We start from the raw sequence: 27,232 nt of genomic DNA, 5'->3' as shown, positions 1-27,232 counted from the left end.
AGAAGGAGAGAGAGCACAAGCAAGGAACTCAGGACCGCGAGGGGTGCACCCATACACGGAGACAATGGGGATGTTCTATCAGGAACTCACCAAGGCCAACTGGCCTGGGTCTGAAAAAGCCCGGGTTAAAACCGGTCTCGCTGAACATAGTGGACAATGAGGATTACTGAGACCTCAAGAACAATGGCAATGGGTTTTTGATCCTACTGTACCTATTGGTTTCGTGGGAACCTAGGCAGTTTCGTGGATGCTCACCTTACTAGACCTGGATGGAGGTGGGTGGCCCTTGGACTTCCCACAGGGCAGGGAACCCTGACTGCTCTTTGGGCTGACGAGGGAGGGAGACTTGATTGGGGGAGGGGGAGGGAAAGGGGAGGCGGCGGTGGGGAAGAGACAGAAATCTTTAATAAATAAATAAAAAAAAAAAGAAAAAAAAAGAAAATATTTCCAGTGCCTTCTGTCTGGGTTTCTTCTCCTTCCTCTATTTCTATTATTCATGGATTTGGTCTTTTCATAGTGTTTCAGATTTCCTGGATATTTTGTGTCAGGAATTGTTTAGATTTAACATTTTCTTTGACCAGAACATCCACTTTTTTTCAATGTGTCTTCAATGTCTGAGATTCTTCCTTCCATCTCTTGTATTCTGTTAATGAGGCTTGCCTCTGAGTTTCCTGTTTGAATTCCTAAATCTTGCATTTCCAGATTTTCCTTCAAATAATGAACTTTTTAATTTATTTCCTTCTACTGTTTGTATTTTCATCGATTTCTATGAGATCTTATCCAGTTCCTCTTTAAGGATCTCAATCATATTCACAAAAGCTATTTTAAGGTCTTTTTCCTATGCTTCAGCTGTGTTAAAATATCCAGGGCCTGCAGTAGTAGGGTGCCAGGCTCTAGGTATTGTCCTGGTTGTTTTTAATTACATTTCTGTGATGGGTTTAGAAACACTGTCATTCTAGTGCTGACATCTGGTCTTGTCTTTGCTGGGTGGGCATTTTGCTCCGTGGTTTCTGCTGCCCTCTCTGATTCTTACAAGAGCACAGTGCCAGCCAGGCGGTGGTGGCACATGCCTTTAATCCCAGCACTCAGGAGGCAGAGGCAGGTGGATCTCTGTGAGTTCGAGACCAGCCTGGTCTACAAGAGTTAGTTCCAGGACAGGCTCCAAAACCACAGAGAAACACTGAAAAAAAAAAAAAAAAAAAAAAAAAGAAAGAAAGAAAGAAAGAAAGAAAGAAAGAAAGAAAGAAAGAAAAGAAAAGAGCACAGTGTCTGTGTGGTGCTGGTAGGAAATTCTTCTGGGNGAAAGAAAGAAAGAAAGAAAGAAAGAAAGAAAGAAAGAAAGAAAGAAAGAAAAGAAAAGAGCACAGTGTCTGTGTGGTGCTGGTAGGAAATTCTTCTGGGGTCCTGATAGGTGTGGACCCTGGGCTGGGGGTTCTAGGTAAAACCTGTTTCTAAGTATTAGGAGCTGACACTTAGGAATAGGGATGGGCTAGAGGTGGGTTGAGGGTGTCCGCAGGAAGGAGGAGAGCAGGGTGTCCCACCAGGATCTGCTTGGTCCCCTGGGAATGGGGCAGAGAGTGGTGTGAGGCCACCACAGGTGCTCTGTACAGAGTTGAGGTGAGACTGGACTTGAGGTATGGAGGGGGAAGAGAAGATCTTCAGTCAGCCTCCCTGCTTCCCTGCCTGGAGACAGAGCCTGAGATAGTCCGGAGCTAGGCTAAAGCAATGTCTGGTGGAAGGAAGTTAGGAGGGGAAGATCTGTAATCTGCTGCAGATGGGTGAGGAATGGAAGCTGTAGCCAGTGTTCTCTTGCATAGCTGGGGGTGACACTGGGTGGCTGGGTTTAGAGGAGCTGCCTGGAGCGGCCTGTGGCTTCCCAGAGAATAATTAGTTTTAAACTAAAAAGCACCAGAGGGAAGTATAACATACATACAGAAATGAGAAGGCATAGCTTGGTGGATTTCCTACAGTGCGCACCCCAATGTAACCAGATCCCGCACCCAGAAATAGAAAACCACGAGCCCTGCATGGATCCGTAGCCCCCTTCTCATCCACACTCCACTCCAAGGAGATACTAAGTCAGTTTCTAAGGGCTCAGCTTTTGTATCTGACAGAAAGGAAGTCACTGGGTTTGCACTGCTTCAGTTTGACTTCTTCCTTTGCTTGCCGTAGCTATGTATGCGCTGGGATGCAGAAAGAGCACACAGTCTCATCTCTGGACAGAAATTCATTGACGTGAATGGACCATGCTACATTGCCATGACTTGTACAGCTTGGATCTGGAAACCTGACTGGGGTAGTGAGGGGATGGAGACGGGACAAATGCAGACCAAGGTTCAGAAAAGCTGGGTTCCGGTAGACAACACACACTGGCATGGAGCCTCACCAGCTTCTGCTGCAACTGAGGCTTCAGCACTTCAGCCAGTCTCAGTAGGAGGTCTGTAGGTGAGCAGGCTCAGGTGGCGGGGAGGAAGATAGTACTGCAGTTGCTAAGTTTTTGTACACTCTGATCAGTCATTAATAAACACTCATACTTGGACCAGAGAGAAGGCTTTGGTATTCCAAGTCTGACCCGTGTGGAGAAAGGCTTTGCCAAATTCCCATGGGCCTGATTTCTTGGCCTTTGGCACGGCCGGCTCATCTCTTGTCAGACAATACACCATCTCTCCAAGTTTCGCCTGCCCGGGGCTCCACTGGCTCCATACAGCACATTGATTTTTACTGTGAGCAGGCATCTGGGCTGGTTCCAGTTCAGGCTGGTTGCACAGACCCCTATGAGCATTTTCAACATTCTTTCCCTAAGCTTCAGGCACATGCACATGTGCATCTTGGTTGGATATAAAACTTAATTCAATTTGCTGTATAAATTGGATGCACAGACATTCAGACAGAGTAAATAGTGTCAAATAATTTTCTAATGCAGCTGTAAAACCAAAGCCATTCTAATTAAACCTATTAGGCTTACAAGAATCAATCAATGTCTTTTCAGTCACTCTTTTGGGCACATTGTGGTGGCGGGTCCAAGCACATGGCATCTCTGCCTGGTGAGAACCATTCCTGGTTCTGCGATGCTCTTCTAGGATCAGCCCTGGCTGGATTCTTCCTCCTTGTTGTTGTTGATTTTATCATCTATCCCCCAAATCCAAAAGATTAAGGAAACTAAATTTCCAAATGTATATGTCGATGGTAGCAGATGCAGCCTTCAGGTGATTAGTGTTAGGGGAAATTGGCGGAGTTGGGCATTAGTAGTCGTATATGAGAAGGAAAAGAGACCCGGGTAGCAGGCGGATTCTCTCCACCATGCCATCCCCTCCGCCATGTTGCGAGCAGTGAGAAGCCGTCCACTGGCCTATAGTTTGGGAGGCCAGGTGCCCATGCTGCAATGGAGCTTGTGGCTAAGTAGGATGACACTGGAATGAGCAAACATGATGCTTTGTGACAGCAAAGCGACAGCCCATGAGGCCACCACAAGGAGCAAGAACAATGCTCACCTTTAGATTTGGTTTGATGGCAGATTTGAGCTCTCTGGACATATCCTCAAGAAAGAAGACCCCCATCCCCACAGCTGTCAACTGTTAGTAGCTCCTTGGGAAGGGGTGAGACCTAGAAAGCACCTCCCCTCCATGCTGGGATCTTGGCTGACTTGATCTCACGCAGGTCCTCCAAGTGATCTAATGCCTTCTAAATATTTGTGTTGGCAAACAAAAAGAGTTCTAAAATTGTCTGAACTAGAGTATATTTATTTATTTATTAGGGTTTATTTTTAGGGGATAAACGTACAGAAATAGTAGCAATCGCAGCCCTCTGCATGCGCTGCGAACTGGAATCGAATCCAGCAGCCAAGAGGCCCGCACAAATTTTTCATCTGCATTTATAGTGCATGAGACCACACCCAAAGTGGGCTGGTATCTTACAGGCTATTGGCTGAAAGAGTTCCCACAGTGCATTTGTATTTATAACCAGAGACATGGACTGCTCTCAGCCTTGGTCAAACGACCTTCTTTCTGCAGTGGATGGAAATCAATGTAGAGCTACAGAGGTGGTCAAGTGCCAAGAATGCTCGGCTCTAAACGTGACATGTTTATTACCCTTTCCTGCCCCCAACACACACACACACATACACACACACACACACACACACACACACACACACACACACACACACCCTGTAAAGGGGAGGGAGAGAGATGTAAGAGGAGTGCCCTGAGATGCTGCTGCCTCCTGTACAGGACATGCCAATGCATTCATTCCCGAGAGCAATCAGGACAGGGCCCTGAGCAGTCTCTGGCTCTGGCAGAATTTCCACCTTCTCGTTAGAGCTTTGCCAACCACCATGGCATTCATTCACATCCATAACAGCCTCCAGTTCTCTGACCTTGTATAAGCCACTTATCACCTCACGTGGTGACTCAGCTGAGCTCATCTCTGAGATTCCCTACAAAGGAACATCTACATCCATGAAATGCCACATACACTCTTGCTTAGCTTTTGACCTTAAACTAGGAGTGGTCGCAAAGGGAAGCAATAGAAAGCACAGGTTCCAGCATTACCATGCTTTTCCCCTTCAAGAGTTTCTTTCCAATGAGTTCCACCCAGTGACGGCTGGTGCTGTCCTGAAGTGCCTTTATCACCAGAGGAAGTGCCTTTATCACCGGTGGGAGATGTTTGGCTTCTTCTGAAAGATGTTTGGCTTCTTCTGGCTGGTGAAGACGAAGAGCAAATGCATCAGGGCCAAGGACACTTCTTCTGCCACTTTGGGCCACTTCCCAAGCTCCTGTTCCAATTGGCTAACATATTAACTCATACCTTGAAGGGTCCTGCAGGTAGACTAAGAGGAAGCATAAAAAAGCTATAATATTTTTTATTAATTTCTTGAGAATTTTACTTATGTATATAATGGATTTTGACCACATTCACCCTCACTTTTCCACCCAGCTCCTTCTGGATCCACCTCTAACTCCCCATCCTCTGACAGCTTGATTAGTGTCCCCCTCTTCAGAGGGATGGGGAGAGGCGGGGGCTCTGGGGTGACCCCCCTATGCTGTGCTGGAATGCTCATTGACTCAGTCTTTCTCAGGCGACCACAAGTGCTGTGAATTCATGAGCTCAGAGTTACCGTTATGTCCAGAAGACATTGTTTTCTCAGACTTCTGGCTAGTAATCCTTCCACATCTTCATTCATGACGGTTCCTAAGCCTTGGGGAGGGTGTGTGTATGTATATATGTATATGTATATGTATATGTATATATATATATATCCCATTAGTGGATAAGTACTTCGCTGACATGTATTCGCTGAACTTCGACAAGTTGTGAATTTCTGCATTAACCACAACCTATTACAAAAAGAAACTTCCCAATGAGATCTGAGAGCTGTGCACTAATTCGTGGGTATAGAGAGATATGAATTTAGGGGACTATTTGAAACTATGTTTACTCAGCAAAATGATAGTAGTATGGTTACTTACCCCTGGGGTCTTTGAACACCCCTGGGAGTTCCATAGCCAGATTCTTGGCCAGATTTACAGTACCAAGTTTGCATTTCTTCCTGTGGAGTAAATCAGAACGTGATTGGTGACTCTCATGGCATTTGAGCCACCCGTGCAGCCGTGGGCAATTTCCAGTACAGCCAGTCATTACTACAGCCCGCAGGGTTCAGAGCTGTTGAGGACTCACCCCGCCCTAACACCCCATTGTCAGAGCCTGCTCCAACAAAGAATCGGGAGGTCTGGACTGTGGCTGTTTTGACATGACCACACAGACCTCCCGATTCTATCCTGTGTTTTCTGTCTCAGTTTCTTTCACCTGACATTTCCTTAGCCTTAAGATCCCCCCAATCCAGGAACCCTAGCTGGCTTTGTTGGAGCAGGCTCCGACACCCCATATGGCACCTACCAGTTCTAGCTATAGAAAGTAGCCATCAGAGAGAAGGCTTTCTGGTTAGTATCAACCCGATTTCTCCATGATCCGTGACCAAAGTGTGGGGGGCTTCAGCAGCCGTGTCTTATCATTGATGTCTGTTGAGAAATCAGGAGTAATAGCAATAGCTTGTACTAGGCATGGATTTCCAGGACACCCACAACTAACAACCGGAAAGGAGGTGTCCCACACCTGGCACTGCCTCTTCATCTGGAAACGCGTGGCTTCTGAGATACCATCATGCCTACCCTGTGTAGGATAGCTCCATATGAACTTTTTTTGAGCATAATGTATATGGATATATAGACATTTAAGAATCTTTTAATAATAGTTTCCACATGACCTTTTCAAATATTCTTAGTGCTAGTGATGATTTCTCCCGCTTCCTCTCCCAAACTATCCTCCCAGCTTTCTCCTCGCTTAAACCCCACTCCCTTCTCACCTCTTTCCCCGTCACATTGCCCATATTCTACTACCCTGTCACTTAGGATCTTCTCCCTTCCCACTAATGCTCCCTTTATTATTTTTCTGTATTCTGAAGATACTCTATGTGAAAAGACACAGATCTAAAGATTTGATACTAAGTTCTACATATGAATGAGAACATGTGACATTTGTCTTTCTAGGTCTGGATGAACTATTAAATTCTCGGAAATGATAAGTAATTTAAAAAGAGACAGAAATGATGCTATAAGATATGGTTTTATAGTTTCTATCTTTTTTTCATGTGTATACATTTTGTAACATTTTTTTCCTATGTTCTGCTTGAGAACGGAGACATTTCTATGCAGTATTTCTGTTTGCTTGTATAAACCCAAAGGGGTTCCTTTAGCAATACTATCATAAGAGAAAGCTTACAGGTCAATGAGCCATCACAGAAAGCCAAAAATCCAGATGTAAGTAAAGGATGTTTTATCTGCTCTACTGAACCAGGTTTTCTCCCTCCAGCTAAATGTTTGGAGCTAAGTGTTGGGAGGTTGTCATGGGTACAAAGGCAACAAGGCCTCAGGATAGAAGCATGCCTCTTTTCAGCATATGCGTGACTCCCTGTAGAATAAAGCAATAAAGCAAAAAGCTGTGTTTAAAGATTTATTTTAAATTATGTCTATGTATGATCAAACTCAGGGGTCACAGCTCATGTCCTGAGCCAGGTCCAACCTTGTGTCTTCAGTGAAACAATTAAAAGTGGGAAGCCTCACAAGGGGATCTGTTCAATGTGAACACATTGGAAAGAAAGACCCAGGAACTCTTCCAAGTCTTCAGGGTCCTGGAGTGACATCCATGTTTAAATAGAAAGTCAAAGATAGGTGCATCTAAGCAGTTGGCAGCATGGTGTGACCCTTGTCACCATCTGGGTCTTAGGTTCATCTTGGAAGGTGAGAAGCTGTTCGAACTGTGTGGATTCTCATTCCCCCTTTTCCTCCTCCCAGCATGAAATGCCTTGGAATTTCTATTTCTTGAGGGTTCACCGAGAGACTGAGAGACTCAAGTGTATCTCTAGAACATTTTCATCTTTCCCGGACCAGCTACACATCTATGTGCATCTCTGTGTGTAAGCGCCATGTGCGCTAGTGCCCATGGAAACCAGAAGAGGGTTGTCAGACCTCAGGAGCTGAAGTGACAGGCAATTGTGAGTCACCCAACATGGTTGCTGGGAAACAAGCACTGGTCCTTTGTGCCAGCAGCGAGCACTCTTAAGCCCTGAACCATCTCCATCCCCTGCTTTGGATGTTAAAAGTAGAATGGGTAAAAATCTTAGGATGCCACTTTTGGGAACCTACACTTTTAGCCTCGAAGACATTATTTACAGTCTAAATCTCCTTGTTTTGTTGACGGGAAGCAAAATCCGATCCTCAGGAAAGCAAGGCCAGAAGAACAGATCTGTGATGTTTTAGTACAAGAGATTCCTGGAAATGACCTGCAGATTTATGAAAATATTCCACCCGGGAAGCCGAGGGAGGCAACGGGAAATGCGGCCTGCAGGCCAGGCCACATGCGCCTCGCCTTTAGATGAAAACCAGGTGTTCCACCGAAGCCAGGTGAGCTGTGGTCATAAAACGCACATTCCTTTACCGGAAGACAGCAGGATTCGTGACTCTCTATATCAAAGGCATTTGCAGGTCTTGAAGATCCTCCAAGGCTGCAGAGACACCCACATGCCAGGCTATGCTTAAAACAAGAAAGGGTGAGGACTGCTTCAAAAACCAAGCGGCCTCTGTGCTGAGGTGGACTGTCTTTCGTTTGAAAAGTAAATCAGAATTTAAGGTAATTTATGAATATACCCTCAAAATGGAAAAGAAAATAGCAAGAAGGGACAGTGAATAGACCTGCATTTAACTTCTTTCACTGAGAGCTGTCACTTGCATGTGGAGGGCCGAGGTTGACATGGGGAAGCATCCTCCACCCTCTGCCTCATTCCTGAGGTGAGGTCTGTTGACCAATTCAGAGCTCTCTGATAGGGCTGGTCCTGCTGGTCAGCTTGCTCTAGAAATCCCTGTCTCCACCCTTTGAGACTGGAATTGCTGGTGGGCCTCTATTTCCCCTCAGCTTTTCTGTGAATTCTGAGGATGTGAACTCTGGTCCCTAAACTTACACTGCAAGCACTTTAAGGACTGAGCCATCTTTCCACCCCAACAGTGTCACAGTCTAAGTAAAACATGCCAAGTCCTTCTGTTAGACAGAATCGTGGCCATCATCTCTCCTAACCCCTTTGTTTCACATCTGCTTTTGGTCACAATAGAACACACACTGCATTCTAGGCAGAAAGGGAACCGGGCTCAGAAAGAGTTAGGTGGTGTTCCCAGTATTGCATAGGACCCAATAGTTATCTAAATACCCACCACGACTCCAGGCCCTTAACCTCCCCACATGTGTTCTGTTAGCGTCTATGGGTCTAGAATCTAGGGGTAGTAGCAGTGTAAAATATTCTTTTACACTGTGGTGATGTGTCACTGTGATTGGCTAAATAAAGAGCTGAATAGTCAATAGTAAGATAGGAAGAGGGTAGGCGGGACTTCCGGACAAAGGGAGGGTGTAGGGGGGTATGATTTTAAGCACAGGAGAGATGCCAGGCGATCAGGAAAACAGGATGTGCAAGATGGAAGAGAGGTAAAAAGTCACGAGGCAAAATGTAGATTAATATAAATGGTTAATTTAAGTTACAAGTGCCAGTGGGACAATTTAAGCTATAGGCCGAGCTTTAATTAATAAATAACAAGTCACTGTGTTCTTTCTTGTGAGCTGGCAGCATAGAAAAAGATTTGCTATACCCTTGCTTTTGGTCTCCGCCCCAAAGACATGAAAGACAGAGGCAACAATAAAGCCCCTTCTGCAATCCACAATGCCTTTGAGTTCTGACACATTTAAGACAGACAACGTGACACTCAAGACAGCTCCCGGTGATGGTAGCGTTGGTAACGAGGGCCTTCCAGAGGCAGTGAGAAAACTCTGTCGCCTTGATGAGCATTCCAAGTCTCATGTGCTAGCTGAAGACTGCCACCCCTGTCCCTGCCCCCTTTTAAATCTCGTCTTGACCGAGGTCTGGTGTTGAAGCTGTGTAACTCACTGAGAATGGGTGAACACATATATGGGATATACCCAATGAAATCTTCATGGTCTTTAGGGTTTTCACTTTCAGGGTTTTGTGTCTTTAATTTCCAATTGTGACACCTATTTCCCAAAACACAGCCTGTTTTGGATGCAGAGACTTTAGAGTGCTATGTGCCAGTTGTCACTTTATATAGATGTTTTAGAGGTCCTAAGCCCAGGTGAATCTAGAGAGGAAAGCAGAAGCCCATACAGTATCATCTGTGGTCCGTAACAAGATCTGGGCTAGAAGCATTGAGTAGTTCACGGATGAAGGACTTGTATAGTTCATTGAGATGAATAGACTTTGAGCCTGGTTCATTTTGGTGTGGGATGTTTTTATTTATTTGCAAGTTTATTTTTTAATAGCAAAGTAAACCTTTAAAATATAAGAAAAATTCTAGTCAAAAAGCATTTCAGCATGGCAGTCACAATACAAGGGACCCTAATGCCCCAGACTTCACAGAGATCTACTTTACCTTAGGACAGCCATGTAAATCATCATCTAAACAAGGACACTTTGGGAACAGAAAGGACCGCTGTTAATAATTATGAAAGGAATGGTGGTGGTGAACTAGGGCTGCTTTTGGTGAACTTGGCCAGGCTGTGAGCCACGTCCTTACAGTCAGAGTAGAACAAAAATCTTTCTTTAACCTAGGAGTCTCTGCTTCAGTAGTGAAGAAGCAAAGAGCATGGAGTCCACACTGATGGTGGAGGGGTGGTGGGTTCAGAGCTGCATCTGGGTCACTTGCTGGCCTGCGCTTGTACGTGAAGTCAAGGACAATGGATGTCTTAGAAGTTATCTCTGTCAATTATCCACACACCTCTGCCCCTTGTTGATTTTCTCTGTGCTTCTTCGGAACTCCGTAATAGTCTTGTGTCTTGAGATCTTTTCTTCGATTTCATTTCTGATATTTCCAAATCCAGTTATTCAAGGTAGCCAGCCGGGTTTGCCAGTGGTTGATGTTTGAGACGAGTGAGGTATTTGTTTGGTACAACACGGACACCACGTTTTCAAGGGAAAGCTTTAGCCTTGTGCTCCATCAAATGCAGTTTCAGTACGGAAACCTGAAACCTGGCCGTCTGCGAGCCATCACTCTTGCCTTTGAACACAGGCCGCACGCTCCCTAGCCGAGCACGCAGCAGGCATCCGCCGAGTTAGCCGGATCAATTAAAGGCAGCGAGCAATTGAAGATATTAGTCGAGGCGCATGGAAATGCTAACTGGCTACAGGGCGAGTGAGTCTGTAACAATGTCTGCTGAAATGAATACTTTTCTGGAGAAACAAAAGCTGGGAAAAACATTTAAGTCAAACGGATCTTTAAACAGGATTCTGAACGTGGAAACCATTTCCACACACACATGGCATCCATTAGAGATGCGGGCTAGGGAATTTCTCCTAGGAGAGACTTCGCAGAAGGGAAGGACAAGCGTGATAAAGCTTGTCCTCCCGCAGGCCGTTAGAGACCAGTACCTCACCCAAGTCCACGCTCTTGGCCACTCAAACTCAAGCGCCACGTGACAGTCTTCACACGGACCATCTTCACGTACTCAACGATAGTAACAATAACCAGGTTACGTGCTAAAATATTTCAGACTTTACAGAGTGCAATCAGAAGTTCTTAATATTCTCACTCCCCAGAGGCAGTCGTTATTGGCAATTTATTACGTATCTTTCCATTTATATGCAAGCCCATATATGTACATGCATGTGCCATCGTCAGTGTAAATAGTTTTAGTAGATTGCTTTCTGGTATTAAAACCTTGCTGTTGTGTGCATGTTTGCCTTCTATATGAGCACAAACCCATCAGTGACTCTTAGGAAGAGTCACTGTGGGGTCAAAGGATAAACATAGTGCTTTTATTCTGATAAACATTGCCAGATTCTCTCTGTGTATAGTGGTGGTGGTGGTGTGTGAGGGTGTGTGAGGGTGTGTGGTGTGTGTGTGTGTTCAAAATATCTACCAGTGTGTAGGCCCATCCCACAGTCTGTGGCGAGGAACATCCCTTTTCTCTGCCTGTGGGCTTTAGGTCATTTTCTCCTTGTCTCCTAAGTGACAAATTTGACTTTCTTGACTTGCCGTTGTTCTCAGGTGTATTTCTGCATAGTTTCTATTTCCTCCTCTGGGGACCACATGGCCGTTTTTCTGAGGGTTGGCTTCCCGCTCCGGCAGTTTTAGCATTTCCCTTGGTTCTGGGTGGAGCCTCCATTTGCACAGATGCCCTCCAAACCCTCCCTCGTTGCTCCTTAGGGACTGTCCAACTTCCAGAGCGTTTTTTATTAGCCCTGTGCTGCGATGACTGGGATTTAAAAGCACAGGAGATCTGTCTTTCCCCAAAGGGCTGTGAGTGGTGGATGCCGGTCCTGGCAGCCTCTTTGCAGGCTTCCCTCAACGATGCTGGGGCCTCAGCTCAGTGTCTACATCCAGCTGAAGGAGGCCCTAACTCGTTTTCTCTGCCTTTTTCTGGATTCCTGTCAAATCCTGTGGTGATAAAGCTGGCCTGGGTCTGCGCTTCACTTTGAAGTATAACTTGGAGCGTCTGTCCTGAAGGCTGGTGAAACCTGGCCATTGGGAGAAGACTTCATGCAGCTGCGCGGACTCTGTCTTAGTTTCGCTAACAGGACTCGGCTGCAGCTATGGAAATAGAAGGCGTTTATTCATTCTCTGACTTTATATGTTTCCTTAAAGGTTGCGATTTGCATTTCTGTTCTTTACCTCTCTGCTTTCTGAGGAATGCAAAGCCTGTGGGGGAAGAGAGCCTGGCTTTGGGGAGATTTCCAAGCGCAGCTCCCATTTGTATCACTGGAGGCGGGTCCCTCGTCCTTCCCACCCGGGCCAACTGCCTGCAGCTTAATAGATTGTCTTCCTCTCAGCAGACTCCACGGGAGATGTTCTCAATGGTTTATGCATTCTGGCCGGAAATCACTCCCTGCAGACCGGAGAATTCTTCCTGTGTTCCCCAGCAGAGGTCCCAGGGGACTGAATCTGGCTTGAAGAGTGTAAACCCCATGAGCTGTAAAGAAAAGATCAAGGGCCGACTTGGCACTAAGTGGTTGTTCCAAAGTTTCCAACTGGTCTAAGCTTTCAAAAACAAAGACCGAGTTCTTGTTGCTTTTACCTCGGGGAATACTTACAGAAGGTGTCTAAACACCCTCGAAATGCCCCGATCTTAGCAGAAGAGAAGAAATCCGTAAAAGAAAAAAAGCCATTGGTTCCCCTTTGGGATGAGAAAATAGGAAGGCAGGGGAAAAATCACAATCATGGGAGGATGTGTTATTTGTTATTTGATTGCTCAGAACGGTTTCTTTGACCTGTAATTGTATTGTGCTAGAGTTTAGGCATCTGTGGAACCTTCTGCAATTAAAGCAAGGGATAAGTTTGTTAAATGTGTAGTAGACAGGGGGAATCAGCAAGATAAACCCAGAGACAGGGAAGGGGAGGTCCAAAGAAACAGAAGAGATTTTAAACTGGAAGAGAAGAGGGAAAGAGGGAGGTGGAAAGACAGAGATGGAGAGACAGAGAGAGGCAAAAAGAGGCATGCACACATACACACAGACTGAGAGGGAAAGGGGGAGAGAGAGAAGGAAGACAAAGAAAGACAGAAAGAAAAAAACCAAAGTGGTGATAAGGGAGAGAAAGGAAAGGAGGGGAGAAACCTGTGTGAGTAGCTCAGACTGTCCAGGCCATTGCCAAGAGCAAGGCCGGCCAAGGCAGCTGCATCACAGTGTTTTCCCGGCTGTCGCACAGGGTCTAAGGGACATAAGGTTAGCAAACCCCCAACATTGCTGCTCACAGTAAGCTTTGTGTTGTGACCCTCGCTCTCCAGGGAGGCCTGCAGCTTGGGGCTCGAGGTGACCAAGGGCAGGTTTGGAGGATTATTTACTTCACTCCTTCCCATCTGGGCACCCACATTGATTGAGTGCATTCATTTGGTGCCACTTTTTGGTCCCTTCAGAATTCTGGCCATGAAAATGAAGAATCATGATTCTAATATCTCGCCCGGCCTGTGAGTCATGGCAGGATGCTTTACTGCCCTGGCCTTTCCAGTTTTCTACGTTTTGATTTGCTGAGTTCCTTCCTCCTCTTTTGTGCAGTTTACTTATTATAATTATTAATGAGGAAGCAGAAAAATGGCTATTCAGTCGGACTTTAGGGAGCAGGACGTAATAAATGGTCTCTGTCTAGGATCTAACATTTGCCCTTAAATACAGTAATTATTAGGTTGCTTGATGATACGCTGAGTTTTACAAGGCTCTTATTAGGGGAAGAAAAAGAACATAATAAATCCACTAATGTGGGTAATGACTGGTATGGAAATTGAAAATGGTTCAAAATTAACCCACTCCTTTTTTTCCGTCTCCTAAAGCCCCCCCCCCGGCCCTAATATTATTCATCACATAAATACGCTTGCTTTTCATTTCAGCTAGTTCTGGGCTGCCAAGACACTCCAGAATTAGTTGCAATTAAGTGCTATCTGGACTTACCCAGGCCTTGCCAACTTCAGGTTCAACTGAAGGAACATGGAACAAACTGGCAGTGGCAGATAGATGTACAAATGGTTCTGTCCGCTTCATGTATCTGCCCGGAGCTAGCTCCCGGGGACTCTGAGCAACACCAAAAGTGAAGGCATTCAATAAGTGGAAGCTTTCTGCTCACGATGGGTGCTAAAGCAGGCTCATGGAACAGCTCTCTCTCTCTCTCTCTCTCTCTCTCTCTCTCTCTCTCTCTCTCTCTCTCTCTCTGTGTGTGTCTCTCTTCTCTCTCTTTGTTTCCTCTCTCTCTCAATCACACACACACACACACACTTCTGCAGAGTACAGACAATCCTATCTTAACATAGGACTTTTCGTGTGTCTTTAATAGAAATCAAAAGGCAGTATGTGATGGGAGCATGTAGAAGTCTGATGCGAGAGGAGAATACAGGAAGGTTTCCTACACCATACATTAGAGCATGCATGCCTTTGGGGCTGTATAGAACGCTGAATTTATAAAAAATGTTTATTTGAAGTAAACTCTATAAAGACGTCCCAAATGTTGTCATTTACTGTAGATGGATCTGATAGACCATCTGTGACTGGAGAGACCTTCCGGCCACCCAGTCCTCTTTCTGTTCACCTTTGTTGGTGTTTAAAAGCTCTAAATCTTACTTGAAATGAGGACAGAGTAAGAAAACAGCTTGAATTCTACTGGAGTTGAGTCCTGGCTCCACAAAACAAAATGAAAATAACAAGCATAATGCTAAAGCTACTGCAGCTGTCAAGGGCCCAGGAGAGACCAAAATCGCCGCAGACTGACTCGTGCGTTAGAAGCATTGCCGTTAAAATAGATAAAAGGGGGAAAAACACTAATGATTACTGTATAATCCAGCACCCCCTTAGCACAGAGCTAGCCAACATAGTAAGACAGGAAAAGGAAGTTCAGATATCAATAGTAAATTGCGATATCAAAAATAAGTTGGAAACATACAGTACACTGAGAAGAAATAACTACTCGGAATACAGAAGGCAAAGGATTAATATTACAATTTCCAAAGCACCATACAGATCAATAATAGATGATCAAAAAAAAAAAAAAAAACCAAAACACCAAAAAAACCTACTAGCAGAAAGGGCAGTGGAAACAAAAAGCCAATTCACACCAGGGATGCTTTCGATGGCTGGTGGATTTGACTATTCTTTGTTTTGTTTTGTTTTTTGTTCTTTTTTTTTTTTTCAAGACAGGGTTTCTCTGTAGCTTTGGAGCCTGTCCTGGAACTAGCTCTGTAGACCAGGCTGGACTTGAACTCACAGAGATCCGCCTGCCTCTGCCTCCCGAGTGCTGGGATTAAAGGTGTGCGCCACCATCGCCCGGCTGAATTTGACTATTCTTAGCTTTAATAAAAATTCAGTAAATCAATGAAATCTCAATTTTTATTCATCATTGGAAAAAGTTTTCAAAAGATTTAAATTTTGAGGATTGGCAAATAAAGAAAAAATAATTATAGTGGAGTATTTCTGAAGAGCAAATCCAGCAAAATAAAAGTTCACTAGGATTTTAACTTCTCTCCATGTAGCACAATGAAACACACACATACATGCCCATGTATAGTCTGGGCTGTTAACCACAGCTGTCTATATAAGTGCAAAAGGTTGTACATTGGCTTATTTCCTTTCTGCAACAGGGCACCACAGAGCAGGGAGTTTAAACAGCAGAAACCCATATCCTCATGCCGCTGAAGCCTGTAGTTGAAGGTCTCTGTGGTAGGCTCATCCTTTGACCTCTACCCTGGTCTGCAGGCAGCCACTGCTACTCTCTGTCTTTCCTGTTTGTTTTCTGGAGTGCCAAGGTCTTGATCATCTTTTTTTAGAAGTTCACAGTCTTATTAGATAAGGGTGTACCGATTACCTCATTAAAGACCCTGCCTCCAAGTGTAGTCACATTACAAAGGGTTAGAAGGCATCAGCGCTTAGGGCTTAATTCAAAGACACAATCCAGTCTCTAACAGTCAAACTCTCACTGTTTGCTGATGATATGATAGTATTACATAAGTGATCCCAAAATTTCTACCAGGGAACTCCAGTAGCTCATAAACTCCTTCAGTAATGTCGCAGGATAACTACATTAAAGGGTTAACAGGATTAACTCAAAAAATTAGTAGCTCTCCTTTATACAGATGATAAGCAGACTGAGAAAGAAATCATATTTCATGGGGCCATCTAGTTGACAAATGTCATGATCGGCAGCATCAGTGGGCAGGGTGGTGGTGAAGTGTAAAGGGGGGGCTAGGGAAAGTAGCTGTCAGCTGTGTCTAGGGTGGTCTCACCTAGGGTGTGGCCAGCTTGCACCTAAAGCCAGGCTGTGGTCTTCTCTGCACCCCCACTCCCGTCTTCCCTTCCCGTTACCCCCACCTGTCCTCTGCCTGAGATCTCAGGCACTGTCCATAAGAGGATAGGGGTAGCAGCTTTGCCCAATGCTAAACCTTCAGAAGCAGAAGGCCATTGCGTCCTACCAGTCAGGAAGCTCTGTCTAAGGCTCAGCAGGAGAAAGCCCCACTCCCACCCGCAAGGCAGTGTTTCACAGCTCCAAGCGTTCTTCTTTCATGCTCTGGAGGTATACTGCCATTCTTTAGACCCCTCGATCCAGATGTGGGCCTGGGCCATTACCAGCCTCACCAGTTTAACTGAGAACAGTCATAGATGATTGGCTGGTTCAACTGATGCTGCCTTGAAGACCACCTAAGGGAGAGCTAAGAGACCAGCTAAGAGAGAGGGACCCGTGGAAGAAGGTGGCAGCCGCTGATGCCCCCAAGATGGCACATGAATTCCCTCAGGCTCACAGGCCACCCGTCCTGGCTATGGTGCTCCTCTCCTGGTTGTGACGCCAGTGGGCTCTCCGAGGCAGTCACCAGTTTCCCTGTGATGGCTTTCTCTGGTGGAAAACACACCCTCAGTCCCCACATCACACCTTCTCCAGCATCCGCCTCCCCCCTTCACCCCATTCTCCTCCCACCTTACCAGTTCTTAAGACCTGTGCCTGTCCTCTTGTTGGGGACCCTGCCATGTCTGGTTGCCCAGAGAAACCGAAACCTTCTGCTTCTTCCGTTTCAGCCCTGTTGCAGGCTGGAAGATAGAGTGTCCCCGTTCCTGTTACCCTCTCTCCCTCATCAGCCTGTTCTAAGCAGCTGGCAGCTCCTGGGAAAGGGGAAATTAGTTCTCCAAGTGGCATCCAGGGTAAAAGCGGAAGTTCAGTGCTACCGTAAATCATGTAATCGGAAGACCCAAACCCTTCCTTTTCTCCGGCGAAGGCACAGATCCTTATCAGTCAGCTGGAAACTGTTTTAAGGTAACCGGGTGTTGGATATGATTTTTGCAAAATGTTATTGGAAGGATTAAAAACAACATCAGAAAAAAAATCTACCAGTTTACCCAAGGTAGGTCAGGTCACTCAAGGACCTGATGGGTTGCCCGCTGGGTTTCCAGAAAGGCTCTGTGAGGTAGATCAGGTATTTACTTTCACAGACCTATGTCCGCGCCCCNCCCCCCCCCCCCCCCCCCCCCCCGCAACCAGGTAGCCACTCATACTGCCTTTGTGATACAGTCGGCCTCAGACATAAGGAGAAAGCTCTAGAAATTAGAGGTATTTGAAGGGATGGGTAGGTCTCAACTTTGCCCAAAAGACAAGATTCAGCCAAAGGCAAACAGGGAAAGAAACTGTCCTGTGAAGTGACCGCTACCCTTAGGAAAACACACAAGAGAGGGTACGGGGAAAACAGACCAGGGGAGAGGGTTTACAAGCTCACCACCAGCACTGTCTGAGGAGTCCTGAGCACAGATCTGCTGGAATTCACAAGCACCATGCTCCAATGGGTAGGAGCCTTCTTCACAGCTTTGATCACTGAGGAAGAATGTAGATTGGCAACAGAAGGCTTTTTAGAAACCCTCCAAGTCATGGGGTACAAAGTCTCAGTCGAAAAGGCTTAGCTGTGCGTCTCTCAGGGCACACACCCTGGTAATAGAGGAAGAAATGCTGACATATTCCTATGGCCCTAACTCAGCCATCCAGCAAATCCCTGCCCCCATATTACAAAAACCCAGTGAGGGAATATCTGGGGGTGGTTGGATCCTGCAGGCTGTGGATAATGGGACTTGCTGAGATAACCAAGCCCCTCTATGCCAGCACCAGAGGTCCCCAGCCTGTGGGATGCACTGAGACCAAGCAGAGGACCTTTGAAGTTTTGAAGAAGTCCCTGGCCTTAGGAGAACTTGCTGTCTGTATGCCAGCCAATCAGTAGTAATTAGGGAAAACCTTGCTACGGTCAGGAGAACCTCAAAGGAAGCAAAGAAAAGAGGCCTACATGAGATAATCAGTGTGAGCCTCTATTTCCCTGGTCCCATAGCTGACCACCTTACTATCAGCATTAGCTGGCACTTGATTCCTGTTCTGACTGGGCTAATGGTGAGACCCTGCTTCCTCAACTGCGTGAGCAACTCAGCTGGTAGTCCTTAGGACCTACTGTGTGCCCCTGGAAGAGGATGCACTGGCTCTTTGACACAAGTGCATAAAACCAGTGGAGAATGTGACAGGGCAGAGGTTCCTCCATCTTGTATTCTTACTGAGGCCCTTCGAAGTTTAACTAGAATTTGATCTCTTGATGGAGAATTCCATGCAAAATTACCTAACTCTATTCTAGGAACCTGCAATCAAAATACCCGAGCTTAGCAGGCTAACCAATCCTGCAACTACCCAGGCCCAGAACCAGGGTTATGTGTTGGCCCACCCCAACAGCCATCCCATCTGTGATCTTCTGAAGCATGGGAGGGGGTTGGTCCTGTGGACACAGAGCTGCAGGTTCTCCATGACACAGGGCGGCAACAGAGGTCCAGGAAGAGTCCCAGTAAAGCCCAGCCTCTATGGTGTAGCAGAGACCAGGGGCCTCAAACCAGACCAAGATTCTCTGGGATGAACTCCTGCATGTAAAGATGAATGGATAAAGGGGTTGACTACATGGTCACTGTGTCACACTGCAGCTTCCATGATGAGTCTCTCTCTCTCTCTCTCTCTCTCTCTCTCTCTCTCTCTCTCTCTCTTCCTCCTCCCTACTTTTCCTTTTAAATTTTATTTTGTTATATTTTCTTGGGTGAGGGAGATGAGTGAAATAGGGAGACAGGATGTGGAGACACGATGTGAAAGATACAAAGGATAAATAAAAAGAAAATTAAAAACAAAAGCTACCCCGGCTAAAGTATTTTAGCTTCTGTTAAAGTGCCCACTTGTACAAACCTCTCCGCTCCAGCTATCCACCTACCTTAGCTTTTGCCAGACTGCTTGATTGTGCCAACCTCCTCCTGCAGCTGCCGAGCGAGATGCCAGGATGTGGCTTTTGTCTTTCTAAGTCCCTGGTTTTAAATGCTCAGGGCTACACTTGGGTGCTGAATGCCTGAGTAGAGTCCCAGCCAGCTGACTGGAATAAAGACTTTCAATTGGCAATACACTGTGTCTGAGTGGTTCTCTCTCTGGTTCCCTGTAACACAGCCACCACTCCTTAAATGGAACAATTACCAATTACCAAACTTCTACCAACGTGATTAATTTTTCCCGGTTCAAAACTTTCTGTACATAGAACAGCACTACAGTAGGTTGTTTCATCTGCTTCTTTCAATCAGCAACACGTCTGTAGCAACCATCCATGCTGGCATCAGAGGCAGCAATTCTTTAAGATAATTGTTAGTATAGTACAGTATAACGTTGCATGAATGCAGAAACCAATACTGAAGTTTGCTTTCATTTTGGGAACTGAACGGTTAGGACTCTTCATATGCATTTCTCTTGATGAATACATACAAAGCACATGGGAAAATCCACATCTTCACCAGCAGGAAGTACTATCAAAGTTATCTTAATAAGAATGGCTGAGAAGCATGGGTATCTGTTTTCCATGGTGGCTGGGATCCTTTCTGTATGCACATAGCTGCCCGGATCCCTGCTTCTGTAACACCGCTGTTCAAGTCCTTGCGTAGTTTCCAGCTCTCGATCTTCTCAAAGATTTGGAATGCACATGCTGGTTACACTTCCTGCATATGTGCTGCAAGGCCTTCACTTTGGGCTGTGTCTTGTGCCCCTAACGTAGTATCCAGGAAGTTCAGGGGGTTTTATTTTAATGGCATCTATCTCATTAGTTGTTTCTCTATTGTTGTTATCTTTTTAGACTTTAGCTAAGAATTTGTTCTCTGTTCCTAAAGTCTTGAAGGTACATGCTGATAACTTCTAGATTCTCGAAGCCTTGTTTCTTTGGATTTCTTATGATTAGTTTGGATCTGGTATTTTTTAAAATCTGTTTTTGTTTGTTTGTTTCTAGTCATTCTGTTCTTATGGATATCCAACGAGTCCAGTATTATTTATTGTCAGTACCATAATTTCCCATGGTGCACTGTTGTAAATCAAGCAGCTGACTTTCTGTTGGAGCCCTGAGACGCTGTTTCCTTGGGTCATATCATTCATTTTAATTATGGTAATTTTTAAAAAGTGTTGACATATGTAGCTCTCTACTTTTGGAGGGTACATTAGATATTCTAGCTTATTTGCATTCCCATATAAATTTTAAGATCAGCTTGTCAGTCCCACGAAATATTGGCTCTAGTCTTGGTTAAGATTGCTTTCAGCTTGGAGGCTTAGGTGAAAAGACTATGAATTTAAGATCAGTCTGGGCAACATAACGAGACCTGTTAGAATTTTCAACCAAACCAAACCAAAAAAAAATTACATGAAATTTATGGATCAGTTTAAGAATATGTATGGACTAAGAATCTAACAAATCAGGTATCGGTGAATAAAGTCCAGTACTAATGATATGAACTGTTTTCTTGTCATACTGTCTGATAGCCATTAGAATGTCCCTCCGCTTTAAACTTCATCTCTGTAAATGGTTTATTATAATTTTAGAATCACATATAATGCAGTTGTGGAACGTTAGAATTTTTCTTTAGCTGATATGTAACAAGCTCTGATAATTTCATTTTTAAAATCCAGTTGGATGACGCTGGATATATCCTCCTTTGTATTCTGAATACATTTAGGTGAAACAAGACTGTCTCATCGGGGAACGAGGGGGAAAGACACCTGGCTAGATGATAATGAAAGCAACATCGGTCTAGGGAAGGGATAATAGGCCCCAGAGGAAAGGTCAAATACTCGAGTATCAGAACATGAACACTGTCCAAGGGGGGGGGGGGAGTGTTGCTTCCCTTGTATGGGCCGCTAGCCAAGGCATGCTCTAGTTTGAAAGTCTAATGAAATTTAGGGCAGCAAGAAACCCAGGTTAGAAATGACAGGATGAAAAGACAGGACTAGAGAGAAAGAGAGGGGACAAAGACGAAAGGAGGCAGAGGGACGCATGCATATATATATGTATATGTGTATTATGTGTATGTGTATGTGTATGTGTATGTGTATATGTATATGTATATGTATGCACACAAAACAGGCTGCAGAAGCTGTGCTGAGAGTTTAGTGTATGTTTCTCCCGCCCTTAGAGTTCACAAAACTTTTCCGTGGGGCCTCCCCCTGCAGATGTGTGACATCCCTGAAGGAAGTCTATGTGGGGGCAACACAAGAGTCACACCTCATCCCAAGGCACTTCCAGCCTTTGGCAAGACTTCCTGTGAATTCTACGCTTATGAAGACTTTGGTCTTTTAGATGGGCACCTCCTTTGTACAGGGAGAAGAGCCAGAGGCAACAGAGGAGTGAGTGTTCTCCAACATCTCACTTTGAGGATTTTATAGTTCTCAGAGGTAGCTCTATCATGTCACCATTTCTGCTCATAGAAGCAAACTCTCAAGGACTGAGGAGTCTCACAACACACTCCTGAGGAGAGGAGGAGGAAAACAGGGCTATCCACAGAAAGGACAGCCTGGGGACAGCCCTTGTGAGAGAAAGAGACCAGATGTTTATATATCATCCAGTCTATGCATCTCCAGGTTCTATATCTATGGATTCAAACAAACATGACCAAAACTATTTCTAAAAATCTCATTTATACAGACTTTTGCGGGAATTATAGCCCAAACAATACAGTGTACCATCAATGTACGGAATATTTATGCTGTGTTAGGGATGGTAAATTCTCTAGAACTGACTTGAAGTATATAAGAAAATGTGTGTTGATTATGCATGAACACTACACTGCTTTATTTAAGAGACTTGATCCCTTCTAGATCCCAAGGGACAGCAGTACATTCTTCCATCCTCTCCGTACATAATCTGAGGGCCCCATATATGTGGTCATTTCTTATAAGCTCCATCTTTGTGGTTATCTCTACTTCCTAGAAAAGTAGTTCTTTCACTTTTTTGTTCACATCTACCTCCACACATGTTTTCCCCCTCTAATACTGTTAATTACAAATTTACACTAATTTATACTGACTGTTCAGAAATGAGACTATAAACCACACTGGTTCAATATTTACTGGAAGACTTCCTCTTTTTCCACTCAAGTCTAATGTGGGCTCATATCTCATACTAAATGTTTTCTTGTTTTCATTTAGAGATGTCTGTGTTTTCAAAGACATTGCCGATAAGTATTAGATGGATACAGTTAAGTTATTATCTAACAAGAGCTTCTATAGAAGACCGTGAAAGCTAATAAAACAAAAATAATTTATAGTCTACTAGAAAGGGAAATCAGAGAGTTTAAAATGCCCTATTAACCCCCCAAAATGAAAATGAAAAGAAAATAACAGATAATATGTAGAATGTGTAGAAAACAATGACAATAAGTCAGAAAAATTAAATGTTGATAATTACATTAAGTACAAATGAGGTGAAAACCTACAAATAAAAGGCACGTTTTGTTAGTAGATAATAAAATACAGCCCAAGTCCACAATGCTCACTTTCAATATAAGGGTTATAGAAATATTAAAAGTAAAACGTGAAATACATAAAATGCACAATGGGATGGAAACTAATGTGACTCTCTCACTGGTGAAAGTGGGCTTCAACATAAAAGACTTTGCTGTAGTGTTAAGAGCATGTTACATTCAATCCTTAATTTATGTGCAGGAAATAAAATAAGCTCACATATGTGAAAGGAAAATATCTGACAGAATTAGAGACAGCCACAGCTCTCCTCATAGCGGCAGATTCTTAGCAAATCTCTCTGTTCCTCCATAGAATAAGAGTCAAAAATTTCAGCAAATATGTATGTGAATTGAAAGCAAGAGTAACAGACTTAATAAAGTTTATATACAAAGTATTCTGTGGTCAGAATCTGTAGAAGACACATTCCTGTGTGACATACTTGGGACGCTTACCAAAGGAACCACATTCTTGGCTTTGCAGAAATATCTGAAAATATTAATCGCACATTGTATTACCTCACAACAGTGGAACTAAGCATAAAGGCAAGAGGAACAAAGAGCACTGTGGGAAAGTCCCTACAGTTCTGTAAGCATCAGCGCTTCTGAGCAGCCCGGAGTAAAGAAGAAATTACAGTGAACTCTTAAGTAAGAAATTGAACTGCACGGTGAGAGTAAAATACATCAAGCTTGTAGAGCCCGGTTAAATATGGGCTTAGAAAAATGTGCATAGCTTTAAATCTAGGTGTTAGGGAAGAGGAGTGAAGTGCGCAGCCTACACAGCCACTGCTAGCGGTTTGGAGAGGAGCAATTAGCCTCAGCGGAAGGGGAAGGGGAAGGGAGTAATAAAAAGCAAAATCCAGGTACTAAGAAAAAAAGAAAGAGAGAAAGAATAACCAAGAGTCAAAAGTCAATTCTTTGAAAAGATTTATTCTGATCAGTAAATTTCTATGGATATCATTCAAGAACATTGAGAGGAGAGGCAGAGCAGAAGGGGATGGAAAGATAGATAGATAGATAGATAGATAGATAGATAGATAGATGATAGATAGATAGATAGATAGATAGATAGATAGATAGACGATAGATACATAGATACATACATACATGGATGGATGGATGGATGGACTGGCAGATAGATAGATAGATAGATAGATAGATAGATAGATAGATAGATAGATAGAAACAGGACATGAAAAAGTTGGCACTTGTAGAGGAAACCTCATGAGTTCAAGAAAGAAACAAGATCAGATTTAGCCCATGTCCTGCAGACAGTTGAGATGGAAGGGTAATCCCCAGCTCATACCATGAAGTCTGTACACTGTGATAGCACAAACATAGTGCGATACTGCAAGGAAGGAAAACTGCAGGCTTGGAGCTCTAGTAAAAGTACATCTTCAAAACCTCCAATGGAACCGTAGAAAATGAGCGCAGACACATATGCAAAGGGTTACCCCGGGGGACCTATTGCGTCCCTTCCATGCATTAAAGGTGGTTTTCTAGTTCCGGTCTGACCAAACACTGACCAAAAGCAGCCTGGGGTGGGTGGGTGGATTTATCTGAGTTACATTTCCAGCCTGCAGCTTATCACTGGGGGAAGTGGGGGAGGAGCTCAGGCAGGACGTAAACTGGGAACACTGCTCCCCTGCTCACTCTGGCATGTTCCATGCTTAGCTAGTTTTCTTAGGTGGCTCAGATCCACCTGCCTAGGGATGGTGCTGTCCACGTTGGCTGGGCCCTCCCACACTCAAGACAATCTCCCCACAGATATGCCCACAGGCCAATCTGATCTAGACAGTTCCTCAGCGGAGACTTCCTCTCAGATGACTCAGGCCAGGTCGACTTATCAGTTAACGCTAGCTAGCTAGCTAGGACAGCTGGTTTCACACTTGAAGCAGCAATGCAGTTGGTCACACCTTTAGAAGAAAAGTTACCCCCATTGATTAACATCAATAGTGGCTGGAAAACATTGGACTAACGGCGACTGATAGAGACTCTTAGCAAATTAGACATTGAAAGGAAACTTGATACTGAGAAAGGGACTTTCAAAGGAAAGAAAAAAGAAATCTATTTTTAACTTAGTACTGGAAAACTTGCTTCCCTCTTTAGTGGCCAAGGAGAAAGGATGTCATTGTTCTTGTACTCAGGACTGGCCATCCCAGGTCATTTGAAGACAGAGAAACCTCTAAGGCGTGGCTCCTCGAACACACCACAGAACAGCATACCACAGAGCCCTACAGTGTCTATGATAATACTTAGGGATCAGGAGAAGGATGGAGACCATCCAAGGGGCCTGGTAGAAGAAGACGCAAGGAATTTATGTCTCAGAGAGAACTTCTTAACCCTTGCAGGCTTACGGGGCATGTGCGACATCAAGAAGAATTCTCTGGCGGATAAACGGCTCGGCAGGTAAACCACTCACCTTGCAAGCATGAGAGCCTGATCTCTGATACCCGGAGCCCACATGAAAGCCAAGCGTGCCAGGGCGCTCTCGTAATCCAGAGCTAGAGAGATGGAAAGCAGAAACAGCTGATTCGTTGCAGTTCACTGGCTAGCTAGCCTTGCCTATGTGGTGAGATCTCATTCCAGTGGGATCCTATGCAGAGAGAAGATGAAGGAGCCTCGAGGAGCTTCTCCCAAGACTTCCTTGACCGCCACATGCATGTGCTGATACATGAATGTATGCGCCCACACATGTGTCCCCATTCCCGCCTATCCAGGTATACCAACACATCTGTATACCCCCACACACATGCACCCCACACATGTGAATCCACATCTGTGCACCCCTACACACATGTACTCACCCCCAAACACATGTACTTACAGACCTGCATATCCATACACGTGTACCTTCACATCTGTGTACCCACACATGCATGCACATTCACATAAATATACATACACACACAGAGAAACAGAGAGACACAGAGATGAGAGACAGAAAGTCATATAAATACACAGAGAGAGAGAGAGAGAGAGAGAGAGAGAGAAGACTTGAAAGCATAAAAAAGGGCCCATGAGCATTTGCAAGAAAGGAAGGGCTGAGCTGAGCCTGGGGTGGAGGAAGGGCAGGCTATGGGCCTGGAGGAAGGTGTGAAAGAAGGCGGGATGAAGAAGTCAGAAGGCCGCAGAAGGCTGCAGGGGTCTGGCTTGGGTAGGAGAGAGGAGGGTCTGCAGAGTATTGTTGCTGTGGGCTAGACATGCCCGTGCTTTCTATGGAAGACCTTCTCATTGGTGTGCCAAAAAAAAAAAAAAAAAAAAAAAAAAAAAAAAAAAGCCTGACTTTCGGTTCACTTTGATTGTTAAATAAACAACAATAAGCATTTTTGTTATTTCTGTATTCCTAATATTGCCTGAGGCATGCTCAGCAAAAGAACTGTTGTTTATATGCAAATTATTTGTTTGGGCATCACTAAATCTGAGAATTCTATTCCAATTATAAATTAACGACTGTAAGCTTACAAATGATGCTGAAGAATTTTGACGATAGCACAGCTATTATTCGTTTGTGATGCCATGTGTGTGCGCGCAAGTCACCGGTGGTCAGGAGAGGCCCTGGATCCTTGGAACTGGCATTAAAGGTGGTTGTGAGCTGCCCTGTGAATTCATGAAACTGAACTTCGGTCCTCTGACAGAACAGCAAGAACTCTTAACCACCGAGCAGTCTCTCCAGGCCCAGCACAAGCTGGACATGATAGTACAGGCTTGTAATACTCACCCACACAAGATGACTTCGAATTTGAGGAGTTTAAAGCCAAGCTGAGCCACATAGTGAGACCCTGACTTAAAAAAGCAAACACAAGGCAAAAATATCAAACACACATACTAGTTTCAAAAATTATACTTACTATCTTTCTGTTAAAACGCCCTTCTAATTTGTTGGGAGGGATTGTGGCCTGAATGCAGATTTTACATGAGATGAAAATGAAGATATTTTCATGGGTGCCAGGGCAGCAAGGCAAATGTGGCCTCGAGGAGGTTTTATGAGTGGGGACAGGGGTGCTGAACTGGAGCAGGGAAGCTGGGAGCGCTCAACACAGTCTTCCAAGAATGCAGTTTCCTGCTACCCCTACTGTAAAAACACAGCAAACACCTAAATCCCTTCTTCAGCTGCTCATTGGGAAAAACAAAACAAAACATTGTTTTAACACCTCTTAACTCTGTTTCCAATGCTTTCTTTTAAAATTCATAAGTCCTCTTGTCTAAAGATATACATATACATACACCGGACACACAGCACGTTGATGTGTGAATACACATGTATTGCTGCTGGAGATTCAACTCAGGGCCTTGTGCCTGCTGAGCTAGCAGCATACACTGAGCCATAGCCCCAATCCTTGAGTTGTAGTTCTTATTCATATTTCATCTTTCTCATTCGGTCTATTTTCTTCC

The sequence above is a fragment of the Alexandromys fortis genome, unplaced genomic scaffold (genome assembly GCF_014885135.2).
Source record: "Alexandromys fortis isolate MF-2015 unplaced genomic scaffold, M_Fortis_MF-2015_v1.1 scaffold_93, whole genome shotgun sequence".
Classification (NCBI taxonomy): Eukaryota; Metazoa; Chordata; class Mammalia; order Rodentia; family Cricetidae; genus Alexandromys; species Alexandromys fortis.
The sequence above is the reverse complement of the archived record's forward strand: the minus strand, read 5'-3'. Positions refer to the sequence as shown.